This window comes from Gossypium arboreum, chromosome 7 (assembly GCF_025698485.1).
Source record: "Gossypium arboreum isolate Shixiya-1 chromosome 7, ASM2569848v2, whole genome shotgun sequence".
Lineage (NCBI taxonomy): Eukaryota > Viridiplantae > Streptophyta > Magnoliopsida > Malvales > Malvaceae > Gossypium > Gossypium arboreum.
Window position 1 is genome coordinate 71,915,887 of NC_069076.1, and position 19,699 is coordinate 71,935,585.

The 19,699-nt window shown below is 37.3% G+C and overlaps 1 non-coding gene across 1 annotated transcript; it reads left to right on the plus strand.

The window, feature by feature from the left end:
- The first annotated feature begins 2,254 nt into the window (after window positions 1-2,254).
- On the plus strand, window positions 2,255-2,360 carry LOC128296070 (small nucleolar RNA R71). Its single transcript, XR_008286618.1, has one exon. It is a non-coding gene; the product is annotated as a small nucleolar RNA R71 (small nucleolar RNA).
- Window positions 2,361-19,699: the final 17,339 nt, after the last annotated feature.

The window sequence follows — 19,699 nt, forward strand, 5'->3', positions numbered from 1 at the left end:
TCACGCCCATGTTGTTTTGGCAGATTCGCCCACGGCCATGTCGCACGATTGTGGTAACTTATCGCATCCCGTGTTGGTGAAAAAATCTTGCCCTGTTTTCACACGGCCTAATGCACGCCCGTGTGCCTGGTCGTGTGGTCTTTAGAAAGTCTGCATTCTATGATTCGGTTAGTATGTTAAATGTTAAAAACTAAAATTTTAAAGAAATTAATGCTGTTAGTGCTCGGGTTGCCTCCCAATAAGCGTTTATTTATAGTCTAAGGTCTACTTACCTCTCTTCTGCATGGTCAAGGTGGTGCGAGAAGTTTACACTCCTCATCCCTACTATCAACTTTATCAACATAAGGTTTAAGACGGGTATTGTTTACCTTAAATATGCCGAATTTGGGATGAATTACCTCGACTGTACCATATGGAAAAATACTGAGTACCGTAAGAAGAATTTCTTCTTTAGGTTCAAGAGTGGCAATGCGAGGAACTGCTGCATCTATAGTACTTTGTCTCCAACCTTAAGTTGATTTGGTGAGGTACTGAGCTTGTCCTGACTTGGTTTCGATTTATCAGGTGCTCTCGATTTCTGTATCCGCCATTCATCTAGCTCCTTGATTTGTAGCCTTTGTTCTTCATAGATAGGTTCTTTGTTATTGTTTGAACATGACTCATCTGTGTTCTTCGAAACTGTTTCTTGCATAAAGGGTGTCACCACATGATCAGTACTAGCAGAATAATTTATACAACCATCTTCAATTTTTGATGTGTTACTCGAATTACGAGCTTGAAGGGTGATTGTTTCGTCTCCCACACGAAGTGTGAGTTCACCTGTATCAACATCAATAATGGTTCTAGCAGTCGCTAAAAAGGGTCATCCTAAAATTAAAGGTGCGTTACTATCATCTTCCATGTCTAGAACAACAAAGTCTACTGGGTATATAAATTTATCGATCTTAACAAGATCATCTTCAATGATACCCCTAGGAAATCTAATGGTTTTATCAACCAATTGAATGCTCATCCTAGTTTGTTTAGGTTTCCCAAGACCTAGCTATTTAAACATTTTATAAGGCATGACATTAATGCTTACCCCTAAGTCAGCCAATGCATTATGAACATCTAAACTGCCAATTAAACAAGGAATCATAAAACTTGCTAGATCCTTCAATTTGTTGGGTAGCTTATTCTGTAATATGGCTGAGCAAACTGCATTCAACTCCACATGCGACGCCTCATCCAACTTCTGTTTATTTGTTAAAAGCTCCTTTAAAAACTTGATTGCATTTGGCATCTGCGAAAGGGCTTCAATAAACGGTAAGTTAATATGTAGTTTTTTTAAAATTTTAAGGAATTTACCAAATTGTTCGTCTGATCGATCTTTCATTGTAGCATTGGGGTATGGCACACGAGGTTTATATTCTGTACTCACCGGCTTTGGGTCATTTTGGCCTACCTCATTCTTACCTTTGCTTACTACCGTTTCTGGCCTTGGTTTTGCAACTAACCCTTCCTCATCTTGAATGGCAATCGCGTTGAGTTGCTCCATTGGGTTAGATTCAGTGTTGCTTGGTAGGCTACCTTGTGGTCGTTCAGAAATTAACTTGGCAAGCTATCCAATCTGAGTTTCGAGCCCCTAGATTAATGCTTGTTGATTTTTGAGTGCCATCTCGATATTCTAAAAATGAGTTTCTCACACCGAGATGAATTTGGTTAGCATCTCCTCAAGGTTTGACTTTTTCTCCTGTTGGTACGGTGGTTGCTGAAAGCCTAAAGGGGGTGGTGGTCTTTGATTTCCTTGGCCTCCCCATGAAAAATTTGGGTGGTTCTTTCAACCTATATTGTAAGTATTGCTATAAGGATTGTTTTGAGATCGAGGATTGTTACCCATGTAATTTAACTACTCGTTCTCCATGTTATGGCCATAAGGTGGGTATTCTTAACTGCTTGATCCACCTCCATTTGCTTTGCACTGCATTACTGGGTGAACCTATGAAGAACTAAGAAAACCTTCAATTTTCTTATTCAAGAGTTCTACCTGATTAGAGAGCAAGGTGACAAATCAACGTTATAAACACTGGCTATTTTCGTTGGCTTTGTCCTCATGACTTGCCACTGATAGTTATTCAGTGACAACTCCTCTATAAATTCATAGGCATCTTCAGGTGTCTTATTATTGATGGTTTCACCAGTAGCTGCGTCAACCATCTGTCGAGTCGAAGGATTCAGGCCATTATGAAAGGTTTGAACCTGTAACCAGAGTGGTAACCCATGCTGAGGGCATCTTCTCAAAAGGTCCTAGTATCTCTCCTATGCATCGTAGAGTGTTTCTAAATCCATCTGCACAAAAGAAGAGATATCATTATGTAATTTGGCTATTTTAGCCGGTAGACAATATTTTAATGAAAACTTGTCAGTCATTTGTTCCCAAGTAGCGATTGATCCCCGTGGTAATGAATTCAACCACTGTTTAGCTTTGTTTCTCAATGAAAAAGGGAATAACCAAAGGTGAATGGCATCATTAGAAACGCCATTAATTTTAATTGTATCACTGTTCCAAAAAGTTTACCAAGTGAGCGTTGGGATCTTCGTCCTGCAAACCATCAAACTGAACAAATTGCTGTATCATTTGAATTGTGTTAGGTTTCAGTTCAAATGTATTTGCAGCTACAATAGGTCTAACTATGCTCGATTCAGTTCTTGTTAAAGAAGGTTTAGCATAATCATACATAGTGCGCGGAGCAGGATTCTAATTAACAGCAATCGTAGGAGGTAGTGGACTTTCTTGGTTTTCAGCCATCTCCTCGGTTGTGGTTGAGATATTGTCCTCTTGCTCTTCTGTGTATCGTAACTTTCGCCTTATTTCTCTTTGGTTTCTGCGAACCATGCGGTCGATCTCACCGTCAAAAAGTAATGGTCCTGACGGGTTTCTTCTGGTCATAAACTAGAAAAACCTGTCAGAAGAGAATAAATGAAGAATTAGAAAAGAAAATAAAAATTTAAATTGTAATAAAAGTAAAATGTCTAAAGTAATAAAAATCGAGTGTTCCTAATATCCTAGTTCCTCAGCGACAGCGCCGAAAACTTGATGCGTGATATTCGTAACAGGTTTGAAAAATTTATAAATGAATCGTTCTTGAGACTAACTTATTATCACGATTAAGGCAAGTGTACCTATCGAACATTAGTTTAGTTCAGCAAGACAGGATTGTCGAACCCAAAGGAACTACGAGTACTAGTATTTGCTTCCTTTTTATTATCTAGCCTAAAAATTAAGAGGTTTGGTTTTCTAAACTAATTACTAACTAAGAATGCAAAGAAAGAAAATTTGGGAAAATACTTTTGGGAAAATTCGATTGATTAAGACAATACCTAAGGAAAAATCCACCTAGACTTCACTTGTTATTTGACTCTAAATCAGATGATTTATTCATTTAACTTGATCCGTAGAAATTCCTAATTTATATTATTATGTCTCTCGAGACTAATAACTTCTAACCCTAGGTTGAATAATTGAAATCTCTTTCTAAGTAACACCCTAGAATTGCATTAACTTAATCTATGGATTCCCTTATTAGGTTTCACCCTAATCCGACAGAATTTTATCACCCTATCTCTAGGCGTGCAATCAACTCCGCTTAATTATGACAAATTTACTCTTAGACAGGTTCTATTCCTCCTCCGAACAAGAGCTTAACTTGAATCACTATCCTGGAAGATCAAAACAAGAATTAAGAACACATAATTAAGAACAAGTCAAATATTTATCATAAAATTCAGATAATAATAACAAGATCCGTCTTAGGTTTCATTCCCCTTAGGTATTTAGGAGGTTTAGTTCATACTTATGAAAGAAAACATCTCAAAAGCATAACGATAACAAAACATAAGAAAACCCAAAACTCCTGAAGGAACTTGAAGGGAGATCTTCAGTCCTGATGATGAATCCGGCTTCTGAGATGGATCAATTGACTTTCCTCGAGTAATTCCTTGCTTTTTACTCTGCATCTTGATAAACCGTAATTTATTCAAATTTTTCCCCTATGTTTAATGCATTTTATGGATGATTTTCCATTAGAATTGGTGAATTCGATGCTCCTAATGCTTTAGTTTGATATTTTACACTTAGGAGAGCATAGGAAAGAGAAAGGAACGAGAAACGAGCCAAAAACGGAGAAAATGAGCCAAAAGTACGAAATCAACATGGCCTGGACCTCCTCACACAGGTAGACCACATGGCCGTGTCAATCTAGCAGAATTGGAGCACGACTCACACGGGCATAGCACACGCCCATGGCATTCTAAGAAGCTCGAACACGGCTTGAAGTAATCACACACGGGCGTGTCCCTGCCGAGCCCAAGATAAGTCCAATTCGGAAAAGGCCACTTTTGAGGCTTCTGGCCTATAAATACACCCTAGAAGAGGAGAAAAAGGGAGACGGAGAATAGGGAGTAAGGAATTTCTCCAAGGAAGCCGATTGATCCATCTCAAAAGCCGGATTCATCATCAAGACTGAAAATCTCTCCTCAATTCCCTTTCAGGAGTTTTGGGTTTTCTATATGTTTTGTATTCTTTATTATTCTGAGATGTTTTCTTATTTAGTTATGAACTAAATCCCCTAAATACCTAAGGGGAATGAAACCTAAGACGAATCTTGTTATTATTTTTTGAATCGTATGATAAATATTTAACTTGTTCTTAATTATGTGTTCTTAATTCTTGTTTTGATATCTCAGGATACTAATTCAAGACATGCTCTTATTCAGAGGAGGAATAGACCCTGTCAAGAGTACTTTTGTCATAATTAAGCGGAGTTGATTGCGCGCCTAGAAATAGGGTGACAAGATTTTGCCGAATTATGGTGAAACCTAATAAGGGGATTCATAAATCGAGTTAATACAACCCTAGAGTGTTAATTAGAGAAAAGTCTCAGTTATTCAATCTAGGGATTAGATATTATTAGTCTTCAATAAGGATAATAACATAACTTAGGGATCTCTACGGAACAAGTTGAATGAGTAAATCGCCCGATTCGGAGCCAGAATAACAAGTAAAGTCTAAGTGGATTTTTCTTTAGGTATTGTCTCAAGTTAATTGATTTTCCAAAAAGCAATTTCCCAATTCTTTTCTCTGTGCGTTCTTAGTTTAGATAATTAGTTAATTAAAACAAATAAACAACCCCTCTTTATGTCTAGGTTAAATAATAAAAAGATAGTTATTGCTAGTACTTCTGGTTCCCTTAGGTACGAAATCCCGGTCTTGCCATTACTATACTATTGTTCGATAGGTGCGCTTGCCTTTTCATCGTGATAATAGTTAGTCTAGGTTTGATCTTCATTATAAATATTTATTACTTGTTACGAATCACGCGATCACGTCTCCCCTCTTAAGTGCCTTATCAGGTGTTTAAATAGGCTTTAGAATGCCTAAGACCCCCCAAAATTGGCATTTTCTGAATAGGGTTATACTTGGGCTCGGCAGGGACACGCCCGTGTGATACGCCCGTGTGCGTTTACTCCAGCCCGTGGTCAAGGCTGTTGAACAGGCACGGGGTGTTGTTTACCCGTGTAAGTCATGCTTCAATCCTGCCAAAGGGGCACGACCATGTGACACGCCCATGTGAGAAAGTCCAGGTCGTGTTGATTTCCCATGTGGGTCCATTTTCTCCGTTTTCGACCCATTTCTCGCTCTTTTTACTCTTCTATGCTCACCTAAGTATAAAACATGAAATTAAAGGATTAGGAGCATCAAATCCACCAATTCTAAGGGGAAATCATCCATAAATGTCCTAAGCATGGGATAAAAATATGTATAAATTACGGTTTATCACACATCATGACTTCATAGATCCTGACGTCACGACTTCGTGCCCTATTTCAGCCTTGCATTGTTTTAAGTTGTTTTGAACTTTCGATGCTCGTTTTGAGTTCCAGTCACCTTTGATCATCTCAAAATAAATTCTAAATGATTTTAAATTGTTTTTGAAACTTTAAATTTGTTTAAAAAATATTTTAATTCTTTTATAAAAGTTTTCTAAACTTTTAAATCAAATAAATTTGGGATTTCTTACTAGTACATGCTTTAGTAGTATCTCCTATATGTATCGATCATTGGGACGAGTGATAGGTGTTACACTCCTGAAGAGACCTATGACATAACTAATTATTAAAATCTCCAGAATAGATTTAGGTAGCTAAAATTGAAGATGGAAATATTGAAAATAAAAAGATCTTAATAAGTTATGTTAATATGAGAAAATATGGAACTATGAAAATAAAAAGTTGTTGAAAACGATTTTGCAATGTTGAAATAATGAAAGAAAATGAGAATCTTGAATAAATATGTTGAGAAAGATAAACATGGATAGATTGGCCAAAAGAGAAAGGCGCAACTCAAGTGGAATTAAATTTGTGAAGTTTTTGGACTAGTAGTCCAAATATCTAAAGTTATAAAACTTGCGATGGTACAAATTAGTAGTTTAGCAAAAATGAAATAAAAAGAATGAATTTTTTTTAAGTCCTAGCATTGATGGAAGATATTCTTTTATGGTGGATGCAATAAATAATATTTTTTTGGTGGATACAATAAACTTCTAAATATCTTATTAGTCTGGCAATTTATTAAAATTTGATATGCGTCTAATGATTGTTGTTACAACATTTATAAGATACACCATATAATGGATGTTTATATTAAAATCCTTGAAGGCTTTAAAATGCTGGAAGCATATAGAAATTCTCGGGAAATTATTTAATATGTTTGTGTAAACTTTTATATGAACTGAAATAATTTGAACATATGTGGTAAATTTGACTCAATAAGTAGAAGTTGAAGGAAGATTATAAAATGATCCAAAATACATATTTGTATTTTTATAAAAGGATCATGATCAAAGTTTGTTGTGATAATTGTTAAAAATCCTAAAGAGATAAAAATATATTTCCCCAAATTTTTTCCTCACCTAAGACTGTCAAAAGAATGGTGATATAAATGCTTAAAAAACACATTCAAATGATCATTTGAAAAGCTAGAATTCAAGATTGAACATGTAGAAATTGTGATATCATGTGATGTTGTCATGAGGGGGAAGTAAATATGAGCTGTACTCTTTTTCCCTCAACTGAGGTTTTGTCCCACTGGGTTTTCTTGGAAAGGTTTGTATGAAACATGTATATTGTAGATAAGTTTACTCTTTTTCCTTCACTAAGAATTTTTTCCCATAGGGTTATTATTTTAGTAAGGTTTTAATGAGTCATATTAACTATCAATGGACATCCAAGGGGGAGTGTTATGAATATTTTATTATTAGGTGGATGTCTATCAAGATCAAGGTAAGTTTCATTTACATTAGGACTCTAATAGTCATTAGAAGTAAAGTTTTATTTCATTTATACTTCTTATGTCTATAAATATCCCTATTAATGAATAAAAATTGTAGTTCTCTTTTCTCTCCTATTTCTTATTCTTTTACTTTTTATTATTTATTGCACAACAAATCAGATTTTTATGTTTTCAATTTAATTTATATAGTTTAACTTTTAACCATTCAATTTTTCGGATTTAACTAATTAAACTGGTTGGCCCTAATTAATTTTTAAATTGTGTCGTTGACTTTATATACCAAATTATCAAACAAAGCCATATTACATGAGATATTTTGTAAGCATAACTATCACATTAACCTTATTTAAATTACATCAGGAAGGAATAAAATCTTTTTAAGTTGAGAATTGTCTCGTTGATCATTAGTTTTAGTTGTCTTTTGAATGCAAAAGTAATATTGAATAGTTAGGTTTTTTGGTAGAATATGTATGGTAACAACATAATAATGAGTATATGTGTTATTATTACTAGTTACAATGTTATTCATCAACTATTATTTTATATGTATGCAAATAATGTAAGAGTATGCCCAAAGATCAATCACGATATGGTTGTAATAACATACTTGATTTATCATGTTTATTGATATAAGGCGTTGCCATTATTATTTCAGTTTATTTTCTGTGTACATGAATAAACTGTTTTATAATAATGTCCTGAGAATAATATGATTATTCTTAAAAGATCCTTAGTCAAGTATTATTGTTGGCTAGGACAACAATAATGCATTAAGACTAACATGTAGTTGATTGATGATAAAGAGTTGTCATTGATATGGAGTGTCAAAATCAATGCATGAATATGTGTGTTAGAGAACAACATATTGGACTGACCTGCTATGAGTATGTTTCTTGGATTATTATGTAATTGTCACAACATTACTCATAGTGATTAATATGTATATGATCCTCATACTTGAGATCATCATTATCCCAACATCGTGAGTTGTATATTTTGATATAGTCAAACGAACATCGTAATGGGTTGTTCTATAAAGACTAATGTTGCATATACCACAATGTATGTAGATGGATATGGTTGATCAATATAGGATAAGTCCCTCCTACATAATGGGAGTAATATCTTAGGCCACTTGATTGAGTGAGACTAGAAATGCATGGCCATGCTCAAATAAGTTGATATGAGATGTCATACTTATTTTTGTATCATAGTTCACTTAAGGTATCAAAAAACATGGGATGGACAATGCAAGTGTGACTATTCCATGACTTGTGTCCATTCCAAAGATATAGGACTTAAGGATTAATGCATGAAAGGTTAATCACAAAAGGTTATGTCGAATCATGACTTCTCGTAACTTAGGTAGCAATGATGTATTGCTAGATGCCACTCATTGTTTGTAACATTAGAATCGTTCTAATATTACTACTAACGTTACAAGAACCTATAGGGTCACACCCTATGGTTGAAATGAACGGAGTAAAACATAGTTGGTATTGTATTCGATTGTCGATGAATTAAATTAATTATAGAATTAATTTAATTGGGCAATCAAATTGTTGAACATACTATACGTACAAGGATGTTGTACACATAATCAGAACATAATTTCATTAGTATATGAATTTGGTTCAGATATAAGTTTAAATAAATATAGTTGACCGAAATCTTTATTATAATTAATGTAATTATAATTTTCGGTTAAACATTATTATATTTATTTTAATGATGACTATTATGTTCAGATTAATTTTAATGAATTAATATTCATTAAAAAGATATACCAATTAAAAGGGTGTTATATATGGCAAGGGTAAAAACCCTAAAGAGATAATATATAAATAAGCCCGAAACTATGCTAAAGGGTCTAGCAGCCGTCAAGCATAAAATCACTGAAATGGTTTCTGAGATTTTTCTACCATTCATTGTCAACTGGGTGGACTACGTAGAGGCCGAAATCGGAAAGGTTGCAGCTTGGTTCGATAGTGGTTCAGGATTCCCGTTGCCTAGGCGTCGCTGTCTACTCAGATTGAAGTTTCGGTAATTTCGAAACCTTTTATCACCCCGATACGTTCTTTAGACATGGATCTATGGTTTGGATCGCCGAAATGTTTTTAATTATTTTATTTTTCCACTGCGCCTTGGAGGCACTGGCGTTCCTATAGAATAAACTGTCAATAGAATTTTTCAAAACTAAATCTAGTAAATAAAATTAAGAAAGAAAATTTAAATGAATAATTAATAAACATAAAACTTAGTATTACAATTTTTCTAATGTGTAGTTAATAGTTTTATCTCCACCTAATTTATCATAATAGAGTTGATTACTAATATGATATAATATTATTCCCTTAACCATTTTCCAAGAAATTAAAGAATTAATTTAATCTAATTATTGATCTATATTCCTATGCTAATAATTTAGACCAATTTTTGTAATATTTATAATGGGTATACAATATTTAAAAAAAAAGAATGTGTAGAACTAATAGCATTATACCATTAAATTTGTAAGGATTATGTTTGTATATTATATAACAATATGATTCATCTATTAGAACTAAATTTTACAAACAATTTATGTTAATATAATGCTCCAATTTTTGGAAGTTCAATTTTGGGATAGGACTTCTTAAATCAAGTCACTTTCGTAATATAACAGCCTGATTTTGGGCCTTGTCGGAACAGTGGTTTTGGAACCACTAAACTGAGGTTAGAGAAATTAATTTTTATACTATTTTATTGTGTTATAGCATGATTATATGAGTGCATGAGAATTTTGGTGAAATAATTTTAGTGATTGCACGCTTAATTGTGAAAAAGGACTAAATCGCATAAGGGATAAAAGTTTAATTTCATTAAATAAATGTGTCAAATAGTTAGAGAACCAAAATTAGGGGTCTTTATTGAGTAAATAGACCATAAATATGTTAGTTGCTGATCAAGGAGACAAAAATATTGTAGGGTCAAAGTTAGGTAAAATGTTGGTGACTAATTTGACTAGAAATAAAATAAAATAAGGAGAAAAAGATATCAACTCTCATCTTCCTCCTCTCCACCGAAAAAAACCAGAAAAATAAGGTTTTTGGAAGCTTGAAATTTTAGCAACACTTTACCTTTGCAAGTAAGTGATTTTGATGGTCTTTCTTGATGATTTTTGTACTTTTGGGGCCCTTGTAGCATAATCTAGCTAAGGAGGGGACTATTTTGCAAAATGGTTGAAAACATAGGGTTTTTCCATGAGAGTATTCATGTTTTTTTCTGAAATTTCATGGAAGAGAATGAATCTTGGTTGTTAAATAAACAACTTTTGTAAAGTAGTTTTCATGAAAACCTTAGCTAGGGACCATTTTGCATAAGTTATAAATTATTTAGTAAATGTGTGAAATAATTGAAATTGTGAGATGCTATAGGCTTAAATTAGTTTTGGCTAAGCTTGGGAAATGAGGAAATTCGATAAAAATTGATTTACAAGCCTAAGGGTAAAATCATGATTTTGTGAAAGTATAAGGGCAAAATGGTCATTTTGCCAAAATATGATTTATGAAATGCATTGATTAATATGATGATTAAATTAGTGAATTTTTATCATTTTAGATCAAGAAATACAAAATTCAGGCCTAGACCGGGGGAAGGCTAAGCAAGTAGACTAAATCCAAATAGTCGTCCACTTTTTGTATGCCGAGGTAAGTTGTACATAAGTAAGGCAACTTTATCTCTATTATGTGTTGAATGATCAATTTTGTATAATATGGTTGAAAATAATTATGAATAATGCATGATGAAATTAATGTGGTAAAATACCGATTGAACCTAGGAATAAATTGGATATCCATGCCATGGCATTTGAGTGATATGTGTGCTAGTGTAAGACCATGTCTGAGACATGGCTTCGGCCATGATATGAGAGCCAGTGTAAGACTATGTTTGGAAAATGGCATCGACAATATAATGAGAGCTAGTGTAAGACCATGTCTGGGACATGGCATCGGTATTGATATGTGCACTAGTGTAAAGACCATGTCTGGGACATGGCATCGACCACATTGTGAGAGCCAGTGTAAGACCATGTCTGGAACATGACATCAACATTGAGACGAGAGCTAGTGTAAAACCATGTCTGGGACATGGCATCAGCCTCAACATGTGAGCCAATGTAAGACCATGTTTGGAATATGGCATCGGCAATTCACCCTTTTGTGTAAAGCTTATAAGATATCATTTAGTATTCCAAATGATTTCACGGGTTATTTTAAAGCTTATAATAATGATATGGAATGATATAATCATGTTGGGAGTGGTACAGGTTCTTATTCAAAATTCATGAGATATGAATCTAGTTATGTTGCATTGATGGTAAGAATGACATGAGTAAGTTCTAGCTGTGAAATGATTTTGGGACGATATTGAAATCTTTGGTTTATACTTGTGATAAATAAGCATGTAGTGATATTTACCTATGTTCACTCAAGAATGTTGTGTCGATTTATAATATGCATGGTTGATGTTGTTACTTATTTATATGCAACTTTCGAAGCTTTATGCTTACTCCCTCTCCTTTCCATTTTCATATAGTGCCGCCAAGCTAGTATCGGGGATCAAGGGATGTCAGAGGCATCGATCATACTATCACCTGAAGCTTTTGGTATAGCTAGTTTAAATGTTTTGATTGTGGCATGTATAGGGACTTGTGTAACATCCTGATTTTTGAGTTTTTTGCGATTCTCGATATTTTGGTAAAGCTTTTTAAAATTTGGTATTTGGTTATGGAATTCATAATTTGAGTAGGTAAATGGGCTTATGGAAGGCCCATGTGCTGGCCAAAACCCGGTGGAATTTTTCAATTTTGGACTTAAGAAGTTAGGGGCCTTGGATAGGTGGTCTTATTAAAATTTGTGGTTAAAATGTAACACAAAAGATCCTCTGGTAAAGTGGCTAAGTGACGCCACTAGGGAGCTATAAAGGTGGCGTGTAAGTGTTGGGGGAAGACCTGGGTTCGATTCCCTGTGATGGAAAAGGTAATGTTATTTTTTATGCTTGTGCATGCTAGAGTTTAAAGCTGGATGGAACTCTGTGGGAGAGAGTTTGAAACAGTCAAATGCATGAATTAAGGAGGGATAAGGGGAGAGATTTTAGGGATTTGAGAGGAGGATAGAGCTTAGCTGAACTAAGGGGATTAGAGAGGGGATTTCGGCAGAGGGGTTTTAGTTAGGGATTTTCGGTAATAGGAATTAGGGTGTGCCGTTTTCTCTTTTTGGTGTAGTCTTTTTCTTTCTTTTCTTTTCCAGCCAAATCTACCTTCCTCCCATTCATCTTTTCTTCTTTTTCTTTTCCAAAACCAGCCCACTACTCCCCTTCGTTCACCTATTGTTTTTCCTACCACCACTACTGCCGAAATACCGCAAAAGCCGAAATCCGTGGAGACTAGGTGGTGCCGATTCTTTGTTGACTAGCAAACCTTTTCTTTTCACTTTTTAGTGGCCAATTCCCTTATCTTCTAGGCATAAACGGATTCAAGAAGAGAGACTGTGGTAAGTGCTCGAACTCTAAACTATTCCTATAGTAACTATTGACAAAAGCCGAAACCCCTATAGTTTAGGAGATGGCCGAATGTGGGTATAGGCTCTATTGAGTTTTTCTTTTAATTTTTTATGGTTTGTTTAGTGGAGGAGCAGCAAGGCATAGGGTCGACTTGGATTAGTTTGGATCATCGGAGTGGCTAGAGCTAGTCATCAATTTCGGCAAAGGTTAGGTTCTTAAGGCCATTATGGAGGGTGGCCGAATGTGTAAATGTTGAAATTAGATGGTTCTCGATTTGGTTAAATTATTGTGAGCTGATTTATTAATATTTGATTATAGGAGAAATCATGTAGGAGATCTCGTCGAGGAATATCGCAAAACAGGTGTGTAACGAACCTTTTTTGATAGCTTAAAACGATAAATGCCGAAAAGCCAAAATGTCGAAATTTTGGCATTTTGAGGACTTGTGAGCAAGCGAACGCTCATTGGTTAGTTAGATTCACTAAGTTGATGATCGGGATCGTTGGAACAGGTAAGAGCACGATTTTTGGCATGACGGTAAGTTAGGCCTCGAGGGGCAGAAGTTGGGCCCAATGGGCTTTCGGGCCCATTTGGCTAAAATTGGTAGAAAATGAAAACCTGTTAACTTCCACCTTAAGACTGGTGACAGGATTATGGAATATAGTCTAAATGGGCCTAGATGACAAAATCGGCTAAGTAGGGCCCATTAGGGGTTTTTTTTGGCCCAATAACTCGGTTTCGCTAAAAATGGGTCAGAATCGCTGTTTAAAACATTTGAATTGTTAGTAACTAATAATGAACATGGAAAACCCTAATACTTGGTAAAATTATGAAATTACCTTTATAATACAGAAATGACTGTTTTGCCCCTAGGTAAAAATGACCATTATACCCCTAGGGTTTAATTATAAATTTGATACGTGGGATATGATATACATGATTGATATGATATGCACATGATATGTATGATATGCACATGATATGTATGAAATGCACATGATAAATTCATAAATGCATTGGGTTGGGTTTTTATATATATGGAGGAAGTGCAAAAGGGCTTATGCCCCAGTTTATTGAAAAGGGCTTATTCCTCAGTTTACCGAAAAGGGCTTATGCCCCAGTTTATTGAAAACGGCTTTGCCCCAGTTTACCGAAGAGGGCTTTGCCCCAGTTATTAAAAGCGGCTAGGCCTCCAGATATATGATAAAGCAGCTATGCTGCTAGTGGTGTGTTGGTTGGGTGGGTTGAATCATTTCCCCACATGGTGTGTTGGTTGGTACGGGTGGAGAGTAGCGGATGGTGGGTCGAGTAGTCTCCCAAATTGGGCTTGCATTCATTCTTTCATTGACATTACTCGTGATAATGAAATGGGCCTACGGGCTATACCGTTTACAGTAAAGGCTTCGACCCAGTGTTATGAAATATGAAATATGAAAAGGGTTCGGCCTAGTATATGTTGAGATTGGATATGGGCTTAGGCCCAGCAGGCTGATATTGCTTTGGGCTCTGAAAGGGGCTTGTTACACATTGAGTTTCCAAACTCACCCCCTTTCCTTAACCTTGCAGGTGAGCCTTGATTTGGGGACTTGGAGCCGGAGGGGATTCAGAGTGGCCACGGTGATCGCCTTTGGGCTTTTGAATAAGTGTTTGGTTTTCATTAAGTTTGCTTTATTTATTATTTATTTTGGGTTGTAATAAGGCCATTTTGACTTGATTTTCTTTCTTTTCTGGGATTATTTTATTTTTATTAACTTTAATCTGTTTGATAATAAATGGGCTAGACTTAGGACGTGTTTTCAAAATGATAATTTTTTTCACAATAACACCACGCCACGATTATCCGATTTATCAAATATTTCAACTTAAATAAATTACAACTCGATTTAACCCAGTGTGGCAATGGTTGTGGGCATGTCTAGGATTGGATCCATTCGAAGAGCTTGGTACTTAAGCAGCCTTCATGGCTCACCTCCTCTGTTACGGATTCCTACCTGGTGCCCAGCTTCCATTCAGTTTGTTAGCTTAACCAAAGTCTTTTTTTAAAACACTAAAATGAAACATGGATTCTTATTTCAATGTGGCACTTCAGATTCGGCCATAACGTCTAGGCCGGGTTTGGGGTGTTACATTTAGTAGTATCAGAGCTCGGTTGCAACAACTCGATTGTAGATCTGGTCTGAAAAATTTTGCGAAAAAAAATAATTTTACCAAGAAAGGTATTTTTTTGGAAATAGTTTTGAAAAGATCTTCTCAAAAATGTTTTATAAAGGTATACATGATAAAATGGTTTAAGTTTTTTGGTTTTTAAAAACGGGTCTAAAATAAAGAATTTCAAAATAAAGATATTTTTTTTGCAAATTTTAAGAAAACCTATTTCCTGTGATTAAATACATGGTTTGTGGTTTTTGGTTTGGAGAAAGAAGTGGCGCACTGAATCCCCGGCACCAAGTCTGTAAATATACTCTCTTTATGTTACGTGATAGTGATATGATGCTATAAATAGAATTGAGACCCTACTATGATACTTTGGATAAGGGTAGAACAGTAAAATAGTAGGAATAAAAACTGTAGCTAGGCTACGACGATGCGAAAACAATCCTTGAACTGTTATATTTCCATAAGACATCTCGTAATAAACAATTGAACATTATACTAATATCATAAAATTCGTAATCAGATAAGTCGATATGAGTACAAGAGGAACTCGTGGGCGAGGCCGCGGACGTGGTCGCGAAAGGGTGCAAGCTGAATCTTTATCCTCAGGGCATAGGCCAGCTGAGGAGGCATCTGTGCCACAGGCAACAGAGACTGGGTCTTATGATCGGGCTGCGGGGGATGATGTTTTGTCCCAAGCCATGTTAAGGGTTTTGAAAGAGTTGCTGGAGCTAGCACTGGGACAGTAAATAGGGGATCCATCTTCGAGCGACTTCAGGCTAACGGAGCAGAAGTTTTTAGGGGCGTATCTGGAGTAGCCCGAAATGTGGCAGGGTATTGGCTAGAGGCAACAGAGTGGATTATGGACGATTTAGATTGCTCTGTGGAGCAAAAGCTAGAGGGGGCTATGTCGCTGCTACGTGACGAGGCATACCGATGGTGGATCACCGTAAGGGAGAGTACCCCAATTGAGCGAGTAACCTGGGAATTGTTCAAAATTGCTTTGAAGGGGAGGTATGTTGGAGCTAGTTATGTGGATGCCCGTCGAAAGGAATTTTTGAATTTGACTCAGGGTAACAAGACTGTCGTGGAGTATGAGGCGGAATTTTTGAGGCTGAGTCGATACGCCAGCGGGATAGTTGCGACTGAATATGAGCACAGTGTTAGATTTGAGGATGGTCTTCGCGATGAGCTTAGGATATTAATAGCTCCACAGAGGGAGCGTGATTTTGCTGCATTGGTAGAGAAGGCTAAGATAGCCGAGGAGGTAAAACGGACTGAGCGGCAGAATCGTGAGAAGGATCTACCCAGATTTAAGAGGGATTTTAGACCCTCGAGTGCTATGAATCGGAACGTTAAAAAAGCAAGGATTGAGGAACCGATTCGAGCAGTTCCAGTAAACACTTTTAGACCGCAGGCTTGCAGGGACTGTGGTAAGGTGCATATGGGGGAGTGCTGGAAACGAACTGGAGCATGTTTTCGATGTGGGTCCAAGGAGCATAAGTTCAGAGAATGTCCTCTGCGAACAGCTCAGGAACTAGCTGCGGAGCAAAGGGATGTCCAACCACAGCGAGGAGGACCACCACCACAGAGAGGTCGTGGGCAAGGTAGAGGTGGCAATGGTAATGGACAAGGACGTGGGGCACCTGGCAGGGGTGCTGGACATGATGAAGCTCGACAGCTGACATTGGTTTATGTTGCACGATGTCGTGTGGAGGGTGACGCTCCTGATGTTATAACCGATACGTTCTTCATTCATAGCACGCCTTGCACTGCTTTGATTGATGTGGGTTCCACTCACTCGTATGTTGCTTGTGATGTATCTGGGGAATTGAGTGTGCTTCCTGAGGAGAACGTGAGTGGGGTATCGGTGATAAGCCCTTTAGGACACTCGGTTAAGGTAGATAAACTCTTTAGGGCGGTGCCTTTAGAGACACAAGATAAGATTTTTGAAGGAGATTTGATGGAGCTGCCATTTGGGGATTTTGATCTAATCTTGGGAATGGACTGGCTAACTAAGCATAAGGCGATGTTGGATTGTGCTACAAAGAGAATGGTACTAAGAACTGCCAAAGATGAGGAGATAATTGTCATAGGGGAACGAAGGAATTATTTGTCCAATGTTGTTTCGGCTTTAAGGGCCGAAAAGTTGATGCAGAAAGGTTGTGAGGCGCACTTGGCTTTTGTAAGTCAAACTGAACTAGAGGAGATAACGATAGAGTCGGTTAGGACCATTAAGGAATTTTAAGATGTATTCCCAGAGGAACTTCCTGGATTACCCCCGAGCAGAGAAGTCGAGTTTGGAATCGACTTGTTACCTGAAACAGCTCCTGTGTCCATTGCACCTTATAGGATGGCACCTAAGGAGTTGGCAGAATTGAAAGCTCAGATTTAGGAACTGTTGGATAGAGGGTTTATAAGACCAAGTGTTTCCCCGTTAGGCGCACCAGTGTTGTTCGTAAAGAAGAAAGATGGGACTATGCGAATGTATATTGACTATCCGCAGTTGAATAAACTGACCATCAAGAACAAGTATCCGTTACCAAGAATCGACGATCTGTTTGATCAACTAAGAGGAGCCTCGGTATTTTCTAAGATCGACCTTCGGTCAGGATATCATCAGTTGAGAGTTAAAGAAGTGGATATTTATAAGATGGCATTCAGGACTCGATATGGTCATTACGAGTTTTTGGTAATGCCTTTTGGTTTGACTAATGCACCGGCAGCATTCATGGATTTAATGAATCGGGTGTTCCAGCCATACTTGGATCAGTTCGTAGTCATTTTTATTGACGATATCTTGGTGTATTCGGAAACAGAAGAGAAGCATGATAAGCATCTTCGTGTTGTGCTACAAGTGCTAAGGGAAAAGCAACTTTTTGCAAAGTTTAGTAAGCGCGAGTTTTGGCTGAAGGAAGTCACTTTCTTGGGGCATGTTGTGTCTGCTGAGGGGATCAAGGTGGACCCTCGAAAGATTGAGGCAATTCTGGAATGGAAGCCATCGAGGTTAGTAACAGAGATCCGAAGTTTTTTGGGGCTGGCAGGTTATTATCGGAGAATCGTGGAAGGATTTTCTGTGTTGGCAGCACCGTTAACGAAACTTATAAGGAAGGGAGCACCTTTTGTTTGGACGAATAAGCAGCAAGAGGCTTTTGAGAAACTGAAGAAGGTTTTGACAGAAGCGCTAGTGTTGATTCAACCAGAGTCTGGTAAGGATTTCACTGTGTACAGCGACGCGTCACATGTAGGTTTGGGCTGCGTGTTGATGCAAGAGGGTAAGGTGGTCGCTTATGCTTCACGACAGCTTAAGCCTCACGAAGTAAACTATCCTACACATGACTTGGAGTTGGCAGCAGTGATTTTTGCGCTTAAGATATGGAGGCATTACTTGTATGGCGAGAGATGCATTATCTATACAGATCACAAGAGTCTTAAGTACTTGCTAACTCAAAAGGAGCTGAATCTTAGACAGTGAAGGTGGATAGAGTCGTTAAAGGACTATGACTGTTCGATTGAGTACCATCCAGGTAAGGCAAATGTTGTGGCTGATGCGTTAAGTCGAAGGGCTGTAGCGGAGTTGAAGGCAATGTTTGCTCGTCTAAGTTTGTATGATGATGGAATCTTATTGGCAGAGTTACAAGTGAGACCGACTTGGATAGAACAAATTAAGAAGCAACAGTTGGAAGATGAGTCGTTGGTTTCTCGGTTTCAGCAAGTGAAGAAGGGGGAGAATCCAGACCTTGGGTTAAATAGCGAGGGAGTTCTTTGTTTTCGAGGAAGAATTTGTATGCCGAAGGACTCCGACTTGAGATTGATGATTTTGAAAGAGGCACATAATGGACCTTGTGTTATGCATCCAAGAGGGAGTAAGTTGTATCGAGACTTGTGAGAACTATATTGGTGGCCTGGGCTTAAACGAGAAGTGACCGAATTTGTGGGGAGATGTTTGAAATGTCAACAAGTGAAAGCCGAACATCAACTGCCTTCAGGATTGTTACAGCCGGTAAAGATACCACTTTGGAAGTGGGAAACGGTAACTATGGATTTTGTAAGTGGGTTGCCATTGACACCTTCTAAGAAGGATTCGGTTTGGGTAATTGTGGATAGGCTCACGAAATCTGCCCATTTCAACCTGTCCGAATCGATTACTCACTTCAGAAGCTGGCCAAGTTGTATGTGGCAGAGATAGTGCGGTTGCATGGAGTGCCAGTATCGATAATTTCTGACTGAGACCCAAGGTTTACATTTCGGTTTTGGCAGAAGTTGCATGAGGCATTGGGAACGCGATTGGATTTCAGTACGGCTTTTCACCCTCAGTCGGATGGGCAGTCAGAGAGGGTCATTCAGATTTTAGAAGACATGTTGAGAGGTTGTGTTATTGAGTTTAGGGGCAGCTGGGAGGACTATTTGCCATTGGCGGAGTTCGCGCATAACAACAGTTACCAAGCAAGTATTCAGATGGCTCCTTACGACGCACTATATGGGCGAAGGTGTCATTCGCCTATTTGTTGGGTAGAATTGGGGGAAAGGCAAGTACATGGGCTAGAGTTGGTAACAGATACTGAAGACAAGATTAAGGTGATCAGGAATCGGTTAAAGGAGGCAGCGGATTGAAAAAAGTCTTATGCCGATCTGAAACGTAAGGATATTGAATATGTTGTAGGGGACATG